Source organism: Nothobranchius furzeri, chromosome 6, assembly GCF_043380555.1.
Source record: "Nothobranchius furzeri strain GRZ-AD chromosome 6, NfurGRZ-RIMD1, whole genome shotgun sequence".
Taxonomy (NCBI): domain Eukaryota; kingdom Metazoa; phylum Chordata; class Actinopteri; order Cyprinodontiformes; family Nothobranchiidae; genus Nothobranchius; species Nothobranchius furzeri.
In genome coordinates this window covers 15,563,495-15,586,124 of record NC_091746.1, presented here as the reverse complement: position 1 = coordinate 15,586,124, position 22,630 = coordinate 15,563,495, and positions in this window count along the sequence as shown.

Sequence of the window (22,630 nt, the reverse complement as noted above, 5' to 3'; positions counted from 1 at the left end):
TATAAAACCACAAAGGTGTAACTGGACTACTTCTTTAAAGTGACACCAGGCCCAGTGACCTTTGGGACATGGTATGACCCCCTATAGGAATGTGCGATCATCATGAAACGTTCAGATCACTTACAACTCAATAGATTCTACCTTCTTGTAACGTTTCAGCCTGATTGGACCTTGTTTTCACACAAATGGACCCAGAATGATGTGAAATTGTGCTTCGTGCAACATAATTCTGGGTGCCATTTAAAAACCATAAGTGCTAATGGCTCCATTCCTTTTTGTGGTTGTAGGGGCTGTTAATTGGAGTACTCTAAAACAAACCTGACCTCTCTAGGATAATCAGAAGCCAAGTTATAAGCCCACAAAGGTGTAACTGGACTACTTCTTTAAAGTGACCCCAAGCCCGGTGACCTTTGGGACATGGTTTGACCCCTATATGTGTGATCATCATGAAACGTTCAGATCACTTACAACTCAATAGATTCTACCTTCTTGTAACGTTTCAGCCTGATTGGACCTTGTTTTCACACAAATGGACCCAGAATGATGTGAAATTGTGCTTCGTGCAACATAATTCTGGGTGCCATTTACAAACCATAAGTGCTAATGACTCCATTCCTTTTTGTGGTTGTAGGGGCTGTTGATTGGAGTACACTAAAACAAACCTGATCTCTCTAGGACATTCAGAAGCCAAGTTATAAGCCCACAAATGTGTAACTGGACTACTTCTTTAAATTGACACCAGATCCGGTGACGTTTGGGACATGGTTTGACCCCCGTAGGAAAGTGCTATCATCATGAAACGTTCAGATCGCTTACAACTCAATAGATTCTACCTTCCTGTAACGTTTCAGCCTGATTGGACCTTGTTTTCACACAAATGGACCCAGAATGATGTGAAATTGTGCTTCGTGCAACATAATTCTGGGTGCCATTTACGAACCATAAGTGCTAATGACTCCATTCCTTTTTGTGGTTGCAGGGGCTGTTGATTGGAGTACACTAAAACAAACCTGATCTCTCTAGGACATTCAGAAGCCAAGTTATAAGCCCACAAATGTGTAACTGGACTACTTCTTTAAAGTGACACCAGGCCTGCTGACCTTTGGGACATGGTTTGACCCCCTATAGGAATGTGCGATCATCATGAAACATTCCGATCACTTACAACTCAATAGATTCTACCTTCTTGTAACGTTTCAGCCTGAATGGACCTTGTTTTCACACAAATGGACCCAGAATGATGTGAAATTGTGCTTCGTGCAACATAATTCTGGGTGCCATTTACAAACCATAAGTGCTAATGACTCCATTCCTTTTTGTGGTTGTAGGGGCTGTTGATTGGAGTACATTAAAACAAACCTGATCTCTCTAGGACATTCTGAAGCCAAGTTATAAGCCCACAAAGGTGTAACTGGACTACTTATTTAAAGTGACACCAGGCCCGGTGACCTTTGGGACATGGTTTGACCCCCTATAGGAATGTGCGATCATCATGAAACGTTCAGATAACTTACAACTCAATAGATTCTACCTTCTTGTAACGTTTCAGCCTGATTGGACCTTGTTTTCACACAAATGAACCCAGAATGAAGTGAAATTGTGCTTCGTGCAACATAATTCTGGGTGCCATTTAAAAACCATAAGCGCTAATGACTCCATTCCTTTTTGTGGTTGTAGGGGCTGTTGATTGGAGTACACTAAAACAAACCTGATCTCTCTAGGATATTCAGAAGCCACGTTATAAGCCCACAAATGTGTAACTGGACTACTTCTTTAAATTGACACGAGATCCGGTGACCTTTGGGACATGGTTTGACCCCCTTAGGAAAGTGCGATCATCATGAAACATTCAGATCACTTACAACTCAATAGATTCTACCTTCTTGTAACGTTTCAGCCTGATTGGACCTTGTTTTCACCCAAATGGACCCAGAATGATGTGAAAATGTGCTTCGTGCAATATAATTCTGGGTGCCATTTAAAAACCATAAGTGCTAATGACTCCATTCCTTTTTGTGGTTGTAGGGGCTGTTGATTGGAGTACACTAAAACACACCTGATCTCTCTAGGACATTCAGAAGCCAAGTTATAAAACCACAAAGGTGTAACTGGACTACTTCTTTAAAGTGACACCAGGCCCAGTGACCTTTGGGACATGGTATGACCCCCTATAGGAATGTGCGATCATCATGAAACGTTCAGATCACTTACAACTCAATTGATTCTACCTTCTTGTAACGATTCAGCCTGATTGGACCTTGTTTTCACACAAATGGACCCAGAAAGATGTGAAATTGTGCTTCGTGCAACATAATTCTGGGTGCCATTTACAAACCATAAGTGCTAATGACTCCATTCCTTTTTGTGGTTGTAGGGGCTGTTGATTGGAGTACACTAAAACAAACCTGATCTCTCTAGGACATTCAGAAGCCAAGTTATAAGCCCACAAATGTGTAACTGGACCACTTCTTTAAATTGACACCAGATCCGGTGACCTTTGGGACATGGTTTGACCCCCTTAGGAAAGTGCTATCATCATGAAACGTTCAGATCACTTACAACTCAATAGATTCTACCTTCATGTAATGTTTCAGCCTGATTGGACCTTGTTTTCACACAAATGAACCCAGAATGATGTGAAATTGTGCTTTGTGCAACATAATACTGGGTGCCATTTAAAAACCATAACGGCTAATGACTCCATTCCTTTTTGAGTTAATAGGGGCTGTTAATTGGAGTACTCTAAAACAAACCTGACCTCTCTAGGATATTCAGAAGCCAAGTTATAAGCCCACAAATGTGTAACTGGACTACTTCTTTAAAGTGACACCAGGCCCGGTGACCTTTGGGACATGGTTTGATCCCCTATAGGAATGTGCGATCATCATGAAACGTTCAGATCATTTCCAACTCAATAGATTCTACCTTCTTGTAACGTTTCAGCCTGATTGGACCTTGTTTTCACCCAAATGGACCCAGAATGATGTGAAATTGTGCTTCGTGCAACATAATTCTGGGTGCCATTTACAAACCATAAGTGCTAATGACTCCATTCCTTTTTGTGGTTGTAGGGGCTATTGATTGGAGTACACTAAAACACACCTGATCTCTCTAGGACATTCAGAAGCCAAGTTATAAGCCCACAAATGTGTAACTGGACTACTTCTTTAAAGTGACACCAGGCCCGGTGACCTTTGGGACATGGTTTGATCCCCTATAGGAATGTGCGATCATCATGAAACGTTCAGATCACTTACAACTCAATAGATTCTACCTTCTTGTAACGTTTCAGCCTGATTGGAATTTGTTTTCACCCAAATGGACCCAGAATGATGTGAAATTGTGCTTCGTGCAACATAATTCTGGGTGCCATTTACAAACCATAAGTGCTAATGACTCCATTCCTTTTTGTGGTTGTAGGGGATGTTGATTGGAGTACACTAAAACACACCTCATCTCTCTAGGATATTCAGAAGCCAAGTTATAAGCCCACAAATGTGTAACTGGACCACTTCTTTAAATTGACACCAGATCCGGTGACCTTTGGGACATGGTTTGACCCCCTTAGGAAAGTGCTATCACCATGAAACGTTCAGATCACTTACAACTCAATAGATTCTACCTTCCTGTAACGTTTCAGCCTGATTTGACCTTGTTTTCACACAAATGAACCCAGAATGATGTGAAATTGTGCTTCGTGCAACATAATTCTGGGTGCCATTTAAAAACCATAAGTGCTAATGACTCCATTCCTTTTTTGGGGTAATGGGGGCTGTTAATTGGAGTACTCTAAAACAAACCTGACCTCTCTAGGATATTCAGAAGCCAAGTTATAATCCCACAAATGTGTAACTGGACTACTTCTTTAAAGTGACACCAGGCCCGGTGACCTTTGGGACATGGTTTGATACCCTATAGGAATGTGCGATCATCATGAAACGTTCAGATCACTTACAACTCAATAGATTCTACCTTCTTGTAACGTTTCAGCCTGATTGGACCTTGTTTTCACACAAATGGACCCAGAATGATGTGAAATTGTGCTTTGTGCAACATAATTCTTGGTGCCATTTACAAACCATAAGTGCTAATGACTCCATTCCTTTTTGTGGTTGTAGGGGCTGTTGATTGGAGTACACTAAAACAAACCTGACCTCTCTAGGACATTCAGAAGCCAAGTTATAAAACCACAAAGGTGTAACTGGACTACTTCTTTAAAGTGACACCAGGCCCAGTGACCTTTGGGACATGGTTTGACCCCCTATAGGAATGTGCGATCATCATGAAACGTTCAGATCACTTACAACTCAATAGATTCTACCTTCTTGTAACGATTCAGCCTGATTGGACCTTGTTTTCACACAAATGGACCCAGAATGATGTGAAATTGTGCTTCGTGCAACATAATTCTGGGTGCTTTTAAAAACCATAAGTGCTAATGACTCCATTCCTTTTTGTGGTTGTAGGGGCTGTTGATTGGAGTACAGTAAAACAAACCTGATCTCTCTAGGACATTCAGAAGCCAAGTTATAAGCCCACAAATGTGTAACTGGACCACTTCTTTAAATTGACACCAGATCCGGTGACCATATGGACATGGTTTGACCCCCTTAGGAAAGTGCTATCATCATGAAACGTTCAGATCACTTACAACTCAATAGATTCTACCTTCATGTAATGTTTCAGCCTGATTGGACCTTGTTTTCACACAAATGAACCCAGAATGATGTGAAATTGTGCTTCATGAAACATAATTCTGGGTGCCATTTAAAAACCATAAGTGCTAATGACTCCATTCTTTTTTGGGGTAATGGGGGCTGTTAATTGGAGTACTCTAAAACAAACCTGACCTATCTAGGTAATTCAGAAGCCAAGTTATAAGCCCACAAATGTGTAACTGGACTACTTCTTTAAAGTGACACCAGGCCCGGTGACCTTTGGGACATGGTTTGATCCCCTATAGGAATGTGCGATCATCATGAAACGTTCAGATCACTTACAACTCAATAGATTCTACCTTCTTGTAACGTTTCAGCCTGTTTGGACCTTGTTTTCACCCAAATGGACCCAGAATGATGTGAAATTGTGCTACTTGCAACATAATTCTGGGTGCCATTTACAAACCATAAGTGCTAATGACTCCATTCCTTTTTGTGGTTGTAGGGGCTGTTGATTGGAGTACACTAAAACAAACCTGACCTCTCTAGGACATTCAGAAGCCAAGTTATAAGCCCACAAATGTGTAACTGGACTACTTCTTTAAAGTGACACCAGATCCGGTGACCTTTGGGACATGGTTTGACCCCCTTAGGAATGTGCGATCATCATGAAACGTTCAGATCACTTACAACTCAATAGATTCTACCTTCTTGTAACGTTTCAGCCTGATTGGACCTTGTTTTCACACAAATGGACCCAGAATGATGTGAAATTGTGCTTCGTGCAACATAATTCTGGGTGCTTTTAAAAACCATAAGTGCTAATGACTCCATTCCTTTTTGTGGTTGTAGGGGCTGTTGATTGGAGTACAGTAAAACAAACCTGATCTCTCTAGGACATTCAGAAGCCAAGTTATAAGCCCACAAATGTGTAACTGGACCACTTCTTTAAATTGACACCAGATCCGGTGACCATATGGACATGGTTTGACCCCCTTAGGAAAGTGCTATCATCATGAAACGTTCAGATCACTTACAACTCAATAGATTCTACCTTCATGTAATGTTTCAGCCTGATTGGACCTTGTTTTCACACAAATGAACCCAGAATGATGTGAAATTGTGCTTCATGAAACATAATTCTGGGTGCCATTTAAAAACCATAAGTGCTAATGACTCCATTCTTTTTGGGGGTAATGGGGGCTGTTAATTGGAGTACTCTAAAACAAACCTGACCTATCTAGGTAATTCAGAAGCCAAGTTATAAGCCCACAAATGTGTAACTGGACTACTTCTTTAAAGTGACACCAGGCCCGGTGACCTTTGGGACATGGTTTGATCCCCTATAGGAATGTGCGATCATCATGAAACGTTCAGATCACTTACAACTCAATAGATTCTACCTTCTTGTAACGTTTCAGCCTGTTTGGACCTTGTTTTCACCCAAATGGACCCAGAATGATGTGAAATTGTGCTACTTGCAACATAATTCTGGGTGCCATTTACAAACCATAAGTGCTAATGACTCCATTCCTTTTTGTGGTTGTAGGGGCTGTTGATTGGAGTACACTAAAACAAACCTGACCTCTCTAGGACATTCAGAAGCCAAGTTATAAGCCCACAAATGTGTAACTGGACTACTTCTTTAAAGTGACACCAGATCCGGTGACCTTTGGGACATGGTTTGACCCCCTTAGGAATGTGCGATCATCATGAAACGTTCAGATCACTTACAACTCAATAGATTCTACCTTCTTGTAACGTTTCAGCCTGATTGGACCTTGTTTTCACACAAATGGACCCAGAATGATGTGAAATTGTGCTTCGTGCAACATAATTCTGGGTGCCATTTAAAAACCATAAGTGCTAATGACTCCATTCTTTTTTGGAGTAATGGGGCTGTTAACTGGAGTACTCTAAAACAAACCTGACCTCTCTAGGTAATTCAGAAGCCAAGTTATAAGCCCACAAAGGTGTAACTGGACTACTTCTTTAAAGTGACACCAGGCCCGGTGACCTTTGGGACATGGTTTGACCCCCTTAGGAAAGTGCTATCATCATGAAACGTTCAGATTACTTACAACTCAATAGATTCTACCTTCCTGTAACGTTTCAGCCTGATTGGACCTTGTTTTCACACAAATGAACCCAGAATGATGTGAAATTGTGCTTCGTGCAACATATTTCTGGGTGCCATTTAAAAAACATAAGTGCTAATGACTCCATTCCTTTTGGGGGTAATGGGGGCTGTTAATTGGAGTACTCTAAATTAAACCTGACCTCTCTAGGATATTCAGAAGCCAAGTTATAAGCCCACAAATGTGTAACTGGACTACTTCTTTAAAGTGACACCAGGCCCGGTGACCTTTGGGACATGGTTTGATCCCCTATAGGAATGTGCGATCATCATGAAACGTTCAGATCACTTACAACTCAATAGATTCTACCTTCTTGTAACGTTTCAGCCTGATTGGACCTTGTTTTCACCCAAATGGACCCAGAATGATGTGAAATTGTGCTTCGTGCAACATAATTCTGGGTGCCATTTACAAACCATAAGTGCTAATGACTCCATTCCTTTTTGTGGTTGTAGGGGCTGTTGATTGGAGTACACTAAAACACACCTGATCTCTCTAGGACATTCAGAAGCCAAGTTATAAGCCCACAAATGTGTAACTGGACCACTTCTTTAAATTGACACCAGATCCGGTGACCTTTGGGACATGGTTTGACCCCCTTAGGAAAGTGCTATCACCATGAAACGTTCAGATCACTTACAACTCAATAGATTCTACCTTCCTGTAACGTTTCAGCCTGATTTGACCTTGTTTTCACACAAATGAACCCAGAATGATGTGAAATTGTGCTTCGTGCAACATAATTCTGGGTGCCATTTAAAAACCATAAGTGCTAATGACTCCATTCCTTTTTTGGGTAATGGGGGCTGTTAATTGGAGTACTCTAAAACAAACCTGACCTCTCTAGGATATTCAGAAGCCAAGTTATAATCCCACAAATGTGTAACTGGACTACTTCTTTAAAGTGACACCAGGCCCGGTGACCTTTGGGACATGGTTTGATACCCTATAGGAATGTGCTATCATCATGAAACGTTCAGATAACTTACAACTCAATAGATTCTACCTTCTTGTAACGTTTCAGCCTGATTGGACCTTGTTTTCACCCAAATGGACCCAGAATGATGTGAAATTGTGCTACGTGCAACATAATTCTGGGTGCCATTTACAAACCTTAAGTGCTAATGACTCCATTCCTTTTTGTGGTTGTAGGGGCTGTTGATTGGAGTACACTAAAACAAACCTGATCTCTCTAGGACATTCAGAAGCCAAGTTATAAGCCCACAAATGTGTAACTGGACTACTTCTTTAGAGTGATACCAGATCCGGTGACCGTTGGGACATGGTTTGACCCCCTTAGGAATGTGCGATCATCATGAAACGTTCAGATCACTTACAACTCAATAGATTCTACCTTCTTGTAACGTTTCAGCCTGATTGGACCTTGTTTTCACACAAATGGACCCAGAATGATGTGAAATTGTGCTTCGTGCAACATAATTCTGGGTGCCATTTAAAAACCATAAGTGCTAATGACTCCATTCTTTTTTGGGGTAATGGGGGCTGTTAATTGGAGTACTCTAAAACAAACCTGACCTCTCTAGGTAATTCAGAAGCCAAGTTATAAGCCCACAAAGGTGTAACTGGACTACTTCTTTAAAGTGACACCAGGCCCGGTGACCTTTGGGACATGGTTTGACCCCCTTAGGAAAGTGCTATCATCATGAAACGTTCAGATCACTTACAACTCAATAGATTCTACCTTCCTGTAACGTTTCAGCCTGATTGGACCTTGTTTTCACACAAATGAACCCAGAATGATGTGAAATTGTGCTTCGTGCAACATAATTCTGGGTGCCATTTAAAAAACATAAGTGCTAATGACTCCATTCCTTTTTGGGGTAATGGGGGCTGTTAATTGGAGTACTCTAAATTAAACCTGACCTCTGTAGGATATTCAGAAGCCAAGTTATAAGCCCACAAAGGTGCAACTGCACTACTTCTTTAAAGTGACACCAGGCCCGGTGACCTTTGGGACATGGTTTGACCCCCTATACTAATGTGCGATTATCATGAAACGTTCAGATCACTTACAACTCAATAGATTCTAGTGCTTACATGTGGCAAGACGCTCCTCGGGGCGCGTCTTGCTGGGGCTTCTCTCCTGGAGGCGTTCAGTCAGACCGAGTGCTGACATGTGGCAAGAGACTCCTCGGGACGCGTCTTAGTTGGGCTTCTCTCCTGGAGGCCCTCAGTCAGACTCATTGTTGACATGTGGCAAGACGCTCCTCGGGGTGCGTCTTGCTTGGGCCTCTCTCCTGGAGGCGCTCAGTCAGACCCAGTGGTGACATGTGGCAAGACGCTCCTCGGGGCGCGTCTTGCTTGGGCCTCTCTCCTGGAGGCGCTCTGTCAGATCGAGTGCTGACATGTGGCAAGACGCTCCTCGGGGCGCTTCTTGCTTGGGCTTCTCTCATGGAGGCCCTCAGTCAGACCCATTGTTGATATGTGGCAAGACGCTCCTCGGGGCGAGTCTTGCTTGGGCCTCTCTCCTGGAGGTGCTCAGTCAGACCCAGTGTTGACATGGTGCAAGAAGCTCCTCGGGGCGCGTCTTGCTTGGGCTGATCTCTTGGAGGCCCTCAGTCAGACCCATTGTTGACATGTGGCAAGATGCTCCTCGGGGCGCGTCTTGCTTGGGCTTCTCTCCTGGAGGCCCTCAGTCAGACCCATTGTTGACATGTGGCAAGACGCTCCTCGGGGCGCGTCTTGCTTGGGCCTCTCTCCTGGAGGCGCTCAGTCAGACCGAGTGCTGACATAAGGCAAGACGCTCCTCGGGGCGCGTCTTGCTGGGGCCTCTCTCCTGGAGGCGCTCAGTCAGACCCAGTGCTTACATGTGGCAAGACGCTCCTCGGGGCGCGTCTTGCTTGGGCCTCTCTCCTGGAGGCGCTCAGTCAGACCCAGTGGTGACATGTGGCAAGATGCTCCTCGGGGCGCGTCTTGCTTGGGCCTCTCTCCTGGAGACGCTCAGTCAGACCCAGTGTTGACACGTGACAAGACGCTCCTCGGGGCGCGTCTTGCTTGGGCTTCTCTCATGGAGGCCCTCAGTCAGACCCATTGTTGATATGTGGCAAGACGCTCCTCGGGGCGCGTCTTGCCTGGGCCTCTCTCCTGGAGGTGCTCAGTCAGACCGAGTGCTGACATGTGGCAAGACGCTCCTCGGGGCGCGTCTTGCTTGGGCTTCTCTCCTGGAGGCCCTCAGTCAGACCCATTGTTTACATGTGGCAAGACGCTCCTCGGGGCGCATCTTGCTTGGGCCTCTCTCCTGGAGGTGCTCAGTCAGACCCAGTGTTGACATGGTGCAAGACGCTCCTCGGGGCGCGTCTTGCTTGGGCTTCTCTCTTGGAGGCCCTCAGTCAGACCCATTGTTGACATGTGGCAAGACGCTCCTCGGGGCGCGTCTTGCTTGGGCTTCTCTCCTGGAGGCCCTCAGTCAGACCCATTGTTTACATGTGGCAAGACGCTCCTCGGGGCGCGTCTTGCTTGGGCTTCTCTCCTGGAGGCCCTCAGTCAGACCCATTGTTGACATGTGGCAAGACGCTCCTCGGGGCGCGTCTTGCTTGGGCCTCTCTCCTGGAGGCGCTCAGTCAGACCGAGTGCTGACATAAGGCAAGACGCTCCTCGGGGCGCGTCTAGCTGGGGCCTCTCTCCTGGAGGCGTTCAGTCAGACCCAGTGCTTACATGTGGCAAGACGCTCCTCGGGGCGCGTCTTGCTGGGGCTTCTCTCCTGGAGGCGTTCAGTCAGACCGAGTGCTGACATGTGGCAAGACACTCCTCGGGACGCGTCTTGCTTGGGCTTCTCTCCTGGAGGCCCTCAGTCAGACTCATTGTTGACATGTGGCAAGACGCTTCTCGGGGTGCGTCTTGCTTGGGCCTCTCTCCTGGAGGCGCTCAGTCAGACTGAGTGCTAACATGTGGCAAGACGCTCCTCGGGGCACGTCTTGCTTGGGCTTCTCTCCTGGAGGCCCTCAGTCAGACCCATTGGTGACATGTGGCAAGACGCTCCTCGGGGCGCGTCTTGCTTGGGCCTCTCTCCTGGAGGCGCTCAGTCAGACCGAGTGCTGACATAAGGCAAGACGCTCCTCGGGGCGCGTCTTGCTTGGGCCTCTCTCCTGGAGGCCCTCAGTCAGACCCATTGTTGATATGTGGCAAGACGCTCCTCGGGGCGCGTCTTGCTGGGGCTTCTCTCCTAGAGGCGTTCAGTCAGACCGAGTGCCGACATGTGGCAAGACGCTCCTCGGGACGCGTCTTGCTTGGGCTTCTCTCCTCGAGGCCCTCAGTCAGACTCATTGTTGACATGTGGCAAGACGCTCCTCGGGGCGCGTCTTGCTTGGGCCTCTCTCCTGGAGGCGCTCAGTCAGACCGAGTGCTGACATAAGGCAAGATGCTCCTCGGGGCGCGTCTTGCTGGGGCCTCTCTCCTGGAGGCGCTCAGTCAGACCCAGTGCTTACATGTGGCAAGACGCTCCTCGGGGCGCGTCTTGCTTGGGCCTCTCTCCAGGAGGCGCTCAGTCAGACTCAGTGCTTACATGTGGCAAGACGCTCCTCGGGGCGCGTCTTGCTGGGGCTTCTCTCCTGGAGGCGTTCAGTCAGACCGAGTGCTGACATGTGGCAAGAGACTCCTCGGGACGCGTCTTAGTTGGGCTTCTCTCCTGGAGGCCCTCAGTCAGACTCATTGTTGACATGTGGCAAGACGCTCCTCGGGGTGCGTCTTGCTTGGGCCTCTCTCCTGGAGGCGCTCAGTCAGACCCAGTGGTGACATGTGGCAAGACGCTCCTCGGGGCGCGTCTTGCTTGGGCCTCTCTCCTGGAGGCGCTCTGTCAGATCGAGTGCTGACATGTGGCAAGACGCTCCTCGGGGCGCTTCTTGCTTGGGCTTCTCTCATGGAGGCCCTCAGTCAGACCCATTGTTGATATGTGGCAAGACGCTCCTCGGGGCGAGTCTTGCTTGGGCCTCTCTCCTGGAGGTGCTCAGTCAGACCCAGTGTTGACATGGTGCAAGAAGCTCCTCGGGGCGCGTCTTGCTTGGGCTGATCTCTTGGAGGCCCTCAGTCAGACCCATTGTTGACATGTGGCAAGATGCTCCTCGGGGCGCGTCTTGCTTGGGCTTCTCTGCTGGAGGCCCTCAGTCAGACCCATTGTTGACATGTGGCAAGACGCTCCTCGGGGCGCGTCTTGCTTGGGCCTCTCTCCTGGAGGCGCTCAGTCAGACCGAGTGCTGACATAAGGCAAGACGCTCCTCGGGGCGCGTCTTGCTGGGGCCTCTCTCCTGGAGGCGCTCAGTCAGACCCAGTGCTTACATGTGGCAAGACGCTCCTCGGGGCGCGTCTTGCTTGGGCCTCTCTCCTGGAGGCGCTCAGTCAGACCCAGTGGTGACATGTGGCAAGATGCTCCTCGGGGCGCGTCTTGCTTGGGCCTCTCTCCTGGAGACGCTCAGTCAGACCCAGTGTTGACACGTGACAAGACGCTCCTCGGGGCGCGTCTTGCTTGGGCTTCTCTCATGGAGGCCCTCAGTCAGACCCATTGTTGATATGTGGCAAGACGCTCCTCGGGGCGCGTCTTGCCTGGGCCTCTCTCCTGGAGGTGCTCAGTCAGACCGAGTGCTGACATGTGGCAAGACGCTCCTCGGGGCGCGTCTTGCTTGGGCTTCTCTCCTGGAGGCCCTCAGTCAGACCCATTGTTTACATGTGGCAAGACGCTCCTCGGGGCGCATCTTGCTTGGGCCTCTCTCCTGGAGGTGCTCAGTCAGACCCAGTGTTGACATGGTGCAAGACGCTCCTCGGGGCGCGTCTTGCTTGGGCTTCTCTCTTGGAGGCCCTCAGTCAGACCCATTGTTGACATGTGGCAAGACGCTCCTCGGGGCGCGTCTTGCTTGGGCTTCTCTCCTGGAGGCCCTCAGTCAGACCCATTGTTTACATGTGGCAAGACGCTCCTCGGGGCGCGTCTTGCTTGGGCTTCTCTCCTGGAGGCCCTCAGTCAGACCCATTGTTGACATGTGGCAAGACGCTCCTCGGGGCGCGTCTTGCTTGGGCCTCTCTCCTGGAGGCGCTCAGTCAGACCGAGTGCTGACATAAGGCAAGACGCTCCTCGGGGCGCGTCTAGCTGGGGCCTCTCTCCTGGAGGCGTTCAGTCAGACCCAGTGCTTACATGTGGCAAGACGCTCCTCGGGGCGCGTCTTGCTGGGGCTTCTCTCCTGGAGGCGTTCAGTCAGACCGAGTGCTGACATGTGGCAAGACACTCCTCGGGACGCGTCTTGCTTGGGCTTCTCTCCTGGAGGCCCTCAGTCAGACTCATTGTTGACATGTGGCAAGACGCTTCTCGGGGTGCGTCTTGCTTGGGCCTCTCTCCTGGAGGCGCTCAGTCAGACTGAGTGCTAACATGTGGCAAGACGCTCCTCGGGGCACGTCTTGCTTGGGCTTCTCTCCTGGAGGCCCTCAGTCAGACCCATTGGTGACATGTGGCAAGACGCTCCTCGGGGCGCGTCTTGCTTGGGCCTCTCTCCTGGAGGCGCTCAGTCAGACCGAGTGCTGACATAAGGCAAGACGCTCCTCGGGGCGCGTCTTGCTTGGGCCTCTCTCCTGGAGGCCCTCAGTCAGACCCATTGTTGATATGTGGCAAGACGCTCCTCGGGGCGCGTCTTGCTGGGGCTTCTCTCCTAGAGGCGTTCAGTCAGACCGAGTGCCGACATGTGGCAAGACGCTCCTCGGGACGCGTCTTGCTTGGGCTTCTCTCCTCGAGGCCCTCAGTCAGACTCATTGTTGACATGTGGCAAGACGCTCCTCGGGGCGCGTCTTGCTTGGGCCTCTCTCCTGGAGGCGCTCAGTCAGACCGAGTGCTGACATAAGGCAAGATGCTCCTCGGGGCGCGTCTTGCTGGGGCCTCTCTCCTGGAGGCGCTCAGTCAGACCCAGTGCTTACATGTGGCAAGACGCTCCTCGGGGCGCGTCTTGCTTGGGCCTCTCTCCAGGAGGCGCTCAGTCAGACTCAGTGGTGACATGTGACAAGACGCTCCTCGGGGCACGTCTTGCTTGGGCTTCTCTCATGGAGGCCCTCAGTCAGACCCATTGTTGATATGTGGCAATACGCTCCTCGGGGCGCGTCTTGCTGGGGCTTCTCTCCTAGAGGCGTTCAGTCAGACCGAGTGCCGACATGTGGAAAGACGCTCCTCGGGACGCGTCTTGCTTGGGCTTCTCTCCTCGAGGCCCTCAGTCAGACTCATTGTTGACATGTGGCAAGACGCTCCTCGGGGCGCGTTTTGCTTGGGCCTCTCTCCTGGAGGCGCTCAGTCAGACCCAGTGGTGAAATGTGACAAGACGCTCCTCGGGGCGCATCTTGCTTGGGCCTCTCTCCTGGAGGCGCTCAGTCAGACCCAGTGGTGACATGTGGCAAGACGCTCCTCGGGGTGCGTCTTGCTTGGGCTTCTCTCATGGAGGCCCTCAGTCAGACCCATTGTTGATATGTGGCAAGACGCTCCTCGGGGCGAGTCTTGCTTGGGCCTCTCTCCTGGAGGTGCTCAGTCAGACCCAGTGTTGACATGGTGCAAGACGCTCCTCGGGGCGCGTCTTGCTTGGGCTTCTCTCTTGGAGAACCTCAGTCAGACCCATTGTTGACATGTGGCAAGACGCTCCTCAGGGCGCGTCTTGCTTGGGCTTCTCTCCTGGAGGCCCTCAGTCAGACCCATTGTTGACATGTGGCAAGACGCTCCTCGGGGCGCGTCTTGCTTGGGCCTCTCTCCTGGAGGCGCTCAGTCAGACCGAGTGCTGACATAAGGCAAGACGCTCCTCGGGGCGCGTCTTGCTGGGGCCTCTCTCCTGGAGGAGCTCAGTCAGACCCAGTGCTTACATGTGGCAGGACGCTCCTCGGGGCGCGTCTTGCTGGGGCTTCTCTCCTGGAGGCGTTCAGTCAGACCGAGTGCTGACATGTGGCAAGACACTCCTCGGGACGCGTCTTGCTTGGGTTTCTCTCCTGGAGGCCCTCAGTCAGACTCATTGTTGACATGTGGCAAGACGCTTCTCGGGGTGCGTCTTGCTTGGGCCTCTCTCCTGGAGGCGCTCAGTCAGACTGAGTGCTAACATGTGGCAAGACGCTTCTCGGGGCGCGTCTTGCTTGGGCTTCTCTCCTGGAGGCCCTCAGTCAGACTCATTGTTGACATGTGGCAAGACGCTCCTCGGGGCGCGTCTTGCTTGGGCCTCTCTCCTGGAGGCGCTCAGTCAGACCCAGTGGTGACATGTGGCAAGACGCTCCTCGGGGCGCGTCTTGCTTGGGCCTCTCTCCTGGAGACGCTCAGTCAGACCCAGTGTTGACACGTGACAAGACGCTCCTCGGGGCGCGTCTTGCTTGGGCTTCTCTCATGGAGACCCTCAGTCAGACCCATTGTTGATATGTGGCAAGACGCGTCTCGGGGTGCATCTTGCTTGGGCCTCTCTCCTGGAGGCGCTCAGTCAGACCGAGTGCTAACATGTGGCAAGACGCTCCTCGGGGCGCGTCTTGCTTGGGCTTCTCTCATGGAGGCGCTCTGTCAGACCGAGTGCTGACATAAAGCAAGACGCTCCTCGGGGCGCGTCTTGCTGGGGCCTCTCTCCTTGAGGCGCTCAGTCAGACCCAGTGCTTACATGTGGCAAGACGCTCCTCGGGGCGCGTCTTGCTTGGGCCTCTCTCCTGGAGGCGCTCAGTCAGACCCAGTGGTAACATGTGGCAAGACGCTCCTCGGGGCGCGTCTTGCTTGGGCCTCTCTCCTGGAGACGCTCAGTCAGACCCAGTGTTGACACGTGACAAGACGCTCCTCGGGGCGCGTCTTGCTTGGGCTTCTCTCATGGAGGCCCTCAGTCAGACCCATTGTTGATATGTGGCAAGACGCTCCTCGGGGCGCGTCTTGCTTGGGCCTCTCTCCTGGAGGTGCTCAGTCAGACCGAGTGCTGACATGTGGCAAGACGCTCCTCGGGGCGCGTCTTGCTTGGGCTTCTCTCCTGGAGGCCCTCAGTCAGACCCATTGTTTCCATGTGGCAAGACGCTCCTCGGGGCGCATCTTGCTTGGGCCTCTCTCCTGGAGGCCCTCTGTCAGCCCCAGTGTTGACATGTGTCAAGACGCTCCTCGGGGTGCGTCTTGCTTGGGCCTCTCTCCTGGAGGCGCTCAGTCAGACCGAGTGCTGACACGTGGCAAGACGCTCCTCGGGGTGCGTCTTGCTTGGGCTTCTCTCCTGGAGGCCCTCAGTCAGACCCATTGTTGACATGTGGCAAGACACTCCTCGGGACGCGTCTTGCTTGGGCCTCTCTCCTGGAGGCGCTCAGTCAGACCGAGTGCTGACATAAAGCAAGACGCTCCTCGGGGCGCGTCTTGCTGGAGCCTCTCTCCTGGAGGCGCTCAGTCAGACCCAGTGCTTACATGTGGCAAGACGCTCCTCGGGGCGCGTCTTGCTTGGGCCTCTCTCCTGGAGGCGCTCAGTCAGACCCAGTGGTGACATGTGGCAAGACGCTCCTCGGGGCGCGTCTTGCTTGGACCTCTCTCCTGGAGACGCTCAGTCAGACCCAGTGTTGACACGTGACAAGACGCTCCTCGGGGCGCGTCTTGCTTGGGCTTCTCTCATGGAGGCCCTCAGTCAGACCCATTGTTGATATGTGGCAAGACGCTCCTCGGGGCGCGTCTTGCTTGGGCCTCTCTCCTGGAGGCGCTCAGTCAGACCGAGTGCTGACATGTGGCAAGACGCTCCTCGGGGCGCGTCTTGCTTGGGCTTCTCTCCTGGAGGCCCTCAGCCAGACCCATTGTTTACATGTGGCAAGACGCTCCTCGGGGCGCATCTTGCTTGGGCCTCTCTCCTGGAGGCCCTCTGTCAGCCCCAGTGTTGACGTGTGTCAAGACGCTCCCCGGGGTGCGTCTTGCTTGGGCCTCTCTCCTGGAGGCGCTCAGTCAGACCGAGTGCTGACACGTGGCAAGACGCTCCTCGGGGCGCGTCTTGCTTGGGCTTCTCTCCTGGAGGCCCTCAGTCAGACCCATTGTTGACATGTGGCAAGACACTCCTCGGGACGCGTCTTGCTTGGGCTTCTCTCCTGGAGGCCCTCAGTCAGACTCATTGTTGACATGTGGCAAGACACTCCTCGGGACGCGTCTTTATTGGGCCTCTCTCCTGGAGGCGCTCAGTCAGACCGAGTGCTGACATAAGGCAAGACGCACCTCGGGGCGCGTCTTGCTGGGGCCTCTCTCCTGGAGGCGCTCAGTCAGACCCAGTGCTTACATGTGGCAAGACGCTCCTCGGGGCGCGTCTTGCTGGGGCTTCTCTCCTGGAGGCGTTCAGTCGGACCGAGTGCTGACATGTGGCAAGACACTCCTCGGGACGCGTCTTAGTTGGGCTTCTCTCCTAGAGGCCCTCAGTCAGACTCATTGTTGACATGTGGCAAGACGCTCCTCGGGGCGCGTCTTGCTTGGGCCTCTCTCCTGGAGGCGCTCAGTCAGACCCACTGGTGACATGTGGCAAGACGCTCCTCGGGGCGCGTCTTGCTTGGGCCTCTCTCCTGGAGACGCTCAGTCAGACCCAGTTTTGACACGTGACAAGACGCTCCTCGGGGCGCGTCTTGCTTGGGCTTCTCTCATGGAGGCCCTCAGTCAGACCCATTGTTGATATGTGGCAAGACGCTCCTCGGGGCGCGTCTTGCTTGGGCCTCTCTCCTGGAGGCGCTCAGTCAGACCGAGTGCTGACATGTGGCAAGACGCTCCTCGGGGCGCGTCTTGCTTGGGCTTCTCTCATGGAGGCCCTCAGTCAGACCCATTGTTGATATGTGGCAAGACGCTCCTCGGGGCGAGTCTTGCTTGGGCCTCTCTCCTGGAGGTGCTCAGTCAGACCCAGTGTTGACATGGTGCAAGACGCTCCTCGGGGCGCGTCTTGCTTGGGGTTCTCTCTTGGAGGCCCTCAGTCAGACCCATTGTTGACATGTGGCAAGACGCTCCTCGGGGCGCGTCTTGCTTGGGCTTCTCTCCTGGAGGCCCTCAGTCAGACCCATTGTTGACATGTGGCAAGACGCTCCTCGGGGCGCGTCTTGCTTGGGCCTCTCTCCTGGAGGCGCTCAGTCAGACCGAGTGCTGACATAAGGCAAGACGCTCCTCGGGGCGCGTCTTGCTGGGGCCTCTCTCCTGGAGGCGCTCAGTCAGACCCAGTGCTTACATGTGGCAAGACGCTCCTCGGGGCGCGTCTTGCTTGGGCCTCTCTCCTGGAGGCGCTCAGTCAGACCCAGTGGTGACATGTGGCAAGATGCTCCTCGGGGCGCGTCTTGCTTGGGCCTCTCTCCTGGAGACGCTCAGTCAGACCCAGTGTTGACACGTGACAAGATGCTCCTCGGGGCGCGTCTTGCTTGGGCTTCTCTCATGGAGGCCCTCAGTCAGACCCATTGTTGATATGTGGCAAGACGCTCCTCGGGGCGCGTCTTGCTTGGGCCTCTCTCCTGGAGGTGCTCAGTCAGACCGAGTGCTGACATGTGGCAAGACGCTCCTCGGGGCGCGTCTTGCTTGAGCTTCTCTCCTGGAGGCCCTCAGTCAGACCCATTGTTTACATGTGGCAAGACGCTCCTCGGGGCGCATCTTGCTTGGGCCTCTCTCCTGGAGGTGCTCAGTCAGACCCAGTGTTGACATGGTGCAAGACGCTCCTCGGGGCGCGTCTTGCTTGGGCTTCTCTCTTGGAGGCCCTCAGTCAGACCCATTGTTGACATGTGGCAAGACGCTCCTCGGGGCGCGTCTTGCTTGGGCTTCTCTCCTGGAGGCCCTCAGTCAGACCCATTGTTGACATGTGGCAAGACGCTCCTCGGGGCGCGTCTTGCTTGGGCTTCTCTCCTGGAGGCCCTCAGTCAGACCCATTGTTGACATGTTTCAAGACGCTCCTCGGGGAGCGTCTTGCTTGGGCCTCTCTCCTGGAGGCGCTCAGTCAGACCGAGTGCTGACATAAGGCAAGACGCTCCTCGGGGCGCGTCTTGCTGGGGCCTCTCTCCTGGAGGCGCTCAGTCAGACCCAGTGCTTACATGTGGCAAGACGCTCCTCGGGGCGCGTCTTGCTGGGGCTTCTCTCTTGGAGGCGTTCAGTCAGACCGAGTGCTGACATGTGGCAAGACACTCCTCGGAACGCGTCTTGCTTGGGCTTCTCTCCTGGAGGCCCTCAGTCAGACTCATTGTTGACATGTGGCAAGACGCTTCTCGGGGTGCGTCTTGCTTGGGCCTCTCTCCTGGAGGCGCTCAGTCAGACCGAGTGCTAGCATGTGGCAAGACGCTCCTCGGGGCGCGTCTTGCTTGGGCTTCTCTCCTGGAGGCCCTCAGTCAAACTCATTGTTGACATGTGGCAAGACGCTCTTCGGGGCGCGACTTGCTTGGTCCTCTCTCCTAGAGGCGCTCAGTCAGACCGAGTGCTGACATAAGGCAAGACGCTCCTCGGGGCGCGTCTTGCTTGGGCCTCTCTCCTGGAGGCCCTCAGTCAGACCCATTGTTGATATGTGGCAAGACGCTCCTCGGGGCGCGTCTTGCTGGGGCTTCTCTCCTAGAGGCGTTCAGTCAGACCGAGTGCCGACATGTGGCAAAACGCTCCTCGGGACGCGTCTTGCTTGGGCTTCTCTCCTCTAGGCCCTCAGTCAGACTCATTGTTGACATGTGGCAAGACGCTCCTCGGGGCGCGTCTTGCTTGGGCCTCTCTCCTGGAGGCGCTCAGTCAGACCGAGTGCTGACATAAGGCAAGATGCTCCTCGGGGCGCGTCTTGCTGGGGCCTCTCTCCTGGAGGCGCTCAGTCAGACCCAGTGCTTACATGTGGCAAGACGCTCCTCGGGGCGCGTCTTGCTTGGGCCTCTCTCCAGGAGGCGCTCAGTCAGACCCAGTGGTGACATGTGACAAGACGCTCCTCGGGGCGCGTCTTGCTTGGGGTTCTCTCATGGAGGCCCTCAGTCAGACCCATTGTTGATATGTGGCAAGACGCTCCTCGGGGCGCGTCTTGCTGGGGCTTCTCTCCTAGAGGCGTTCAGTCAGACCGAGTGCCGACATGTGGCAAGAAGCTCCTCGGGACGCGTCTTGCTTGGGCTTCTCTCCTCGAGGCCCTCAGTCAGACTCATTGTTGACATGTGGCAAGACGCTCCTCGGGGCGCGTTTTGCTTGGGCCTCTCTCCTGGAGGGGCTCAGTCAGACCCAGTGGTGACATGTGACAAGACGATCCTCGGGGCGCGTCTTGCTTGGGCCTCTCTCCTGGAGGCGCTCAGTCAGACCGAGTGCTGACATGTGGCAAGACTCTCCTTGGGGCGCGTCTTGCTTGGGCTTCTCTCATGGAGGCCCTCAGTCAGACCCATTGTTGATATGTGGCAAGACGCTCCTCGGGGCGAGTCTTGCTTGGGCCTCTCTCCTGGAGGTGCTCAGTCAGACCCAGTGTTGACATGGTGCAAGACGCTCCTCGGGGCGCGTCTTGCTTGGGCTTCTCTCTTGGAGAACCTCAGTCAGACCCATTGTTGACATGTGGCAAGACGCTCCTCGGGGCGCGTCTTGCTTGGGCTTCTCTCCTGGAGGCCCTCAGTCAGACCCATTGTTGACATGTGGCAAGACGCTCCTCGGGGCGCGTCTTGCTTGGGCTTCTCTCCTGGAGGACCTCAGTCAGACCCATTGTTGACATGTGGCAAGACGCTCCTCGGGGCGCGTCTTGCTTGGGCCTCTCTCCTGGAGGCGCTCAGTCAGACCGAGTGCTGACATAAGGCAAGACGTTCCTCTGGGCGCGTCTTGCTGGGGCCTCTCTCCTGGAGGAGCTCAGTCAGACCCAGTGCTTACATGTGGCAAGACGCTCCTCGGGGCGCGTCTTGCTTGGGCCTCTCTCCTGGAGGCGCTCAGTCAGACCGAGTGCTGACATAAGGCAAGACGTTCCTCTGGGCGCGTCTTGCTGGGGCCTCTCTCCTGGAGGAGCTCAGTCAGACCCAGTGCTTACATGTGGCAAGACGCTCCTCGGGACGCGTCTTGCTTGGGCTTCTCTCCTGGAGGCCCTCAGTCAGACTCATTGTTGACATGTGGCAAGACGCTTCTCGGGGTGCGTCTTGCTTGGGCCTCTCTCCTGGAGGCGCTCAGTCAGACCGAGTGCTAACATGTGGCAAGACGCTCCTCGGGGCGTGTCTTGCTTGGGCTTCTCTCCTGGAGGCCCTCAGTCAGACTCATTGTTGACATGTGGCAAGACGCTCCTCGGGGCGCGTCTTGCTTGGGCCTCTCTCCTGGAGGCGCTCAGTCAGACCGAGTGCTGACATAAGGCAAGACGCTCCTCGGGGCGCGTCTTGCTTGGGCCTCTCTCCTGGAGGCGCTCAGTCAGACCCAGTGGTGACATGTGAGAAGACGCTCCTCGGGGCGCGTCTTGCTTGGGCCTCTCTCCTGGAGATGCTCAGTCAGACCCAGTGTTGACACGTGACAAGACGCTCCTCGGGGCGCGTCTTGCTTGGGCTTCTCTCATGGAGGCCCTCAGTCAGACCCATTGTTGATATGTGGCAAGACGCGTCTCGGGGTGCATCTTGCTTGGGCCTCTCTCCTGGAGGCCCTCTGTCAGCCCCAGTGTTGACATGTGTCAAGATGCTCCTCGGGGTGCGTCTTGCTTGGGCCTCTCTCCTGGAGGCGCTCAGTCAGACCGAGTGCTGACATGTGGCAAGACGCTCCTCGGGGCGCGTCTTGCTTGGGCTTCTCTCCTGGAGGCCCTCAGTCAGACCCATTGTTGACATGTGGCAAGACACTCCTTGGGACTCGTCTTGCTTGGGCTTCTCTCCTGGAGGCCCTCAGTCAGACTCATTGTTGACATGTGGCAAGACACTCCTCGGGACGCGTCTTGCTTGGGCCTCTCTCCTGGAGGCACTCAGTCAGACCGAGTGCTGACATAAGGCAAGACGCACCTCGGGGCGCGTCTTGCTGGGGCCTCTCTACTGGAGGCGCTCAGTCAGTCCCAGTGCTTACATGTGGCAAGACGCTCCTCGGGGCGCGTCTTGCTGGGGCTTCTCTCCTGGAGGCGTTCAGTCAGACCGAGTGCTGACATGTGGCAAGACACTCCTCGGGACGCGTCTTGCTTGGGCTTCTCTCCTGGAGGCCCTCAGTCAGACTCATTGTTGACATGTGGCAAGACGCTCCTCGGGGCGCGTCTTGCTTGGGCCTCTCTCCTGGAGGCGCTCAGTCAGACCCAGTGGTGACATGTGGCAAGACGCTCCTCGGGGCGCGTCTTGCTTGGGCCTCTCTCCTGGAGACGCTCAGTCAGACCCAGTGTTGACACGTGACAAGACGCTCCTCGGGGCGCGTCTTGCTTGGGCTTCTCTCATGGAGGCCCTCAGTCAGACCCATTGTTGATATGTGGCAAGACGCTCCTCGGGGCGCGTCTTGCTTGGGCCTCTCTCCTGGAGAAGCTCAGTCAGACCGAGTGCTGACATGTGGCAAGACGCTCCTCGGGGCGCGTCTTGCTTGGGCTTTTCTCATGGAGGCCCTCAGTCAGACCCATTGTTGATATGTGGCAAGACGCTTCTCGGGGCGAGTCTTGCTTGGGCCTCTCTCCTGGAGGTGCTCAGTCAGACCCAGTGTTGACAGGGTGCAAGACGCTCCTCGGGGCGCGTCTTGCTTGGGCCTCTCTCCTGGAGGTGCTCAGTCAGACCCAGTGCTTACATGTGGCAAGACGCTCCTCGGGGCACGTCTTGCTTGGGCCTCTCTCCTGGAGGCGCTCAGTCAGACCCAGTGGTGACATGTGGCAAGACGCTCCTCGGGGCGCGTCTTGCTTGGGCCTCTCTCCTGGAGACGCTCAGTCTGACCCAGTGTTGAAACGTGACAAGACTTTCCTCGGGGCGCGTCTTGCTTGGTCTTCTCTCATGGAGGCCCTCAGTCAGACCCAT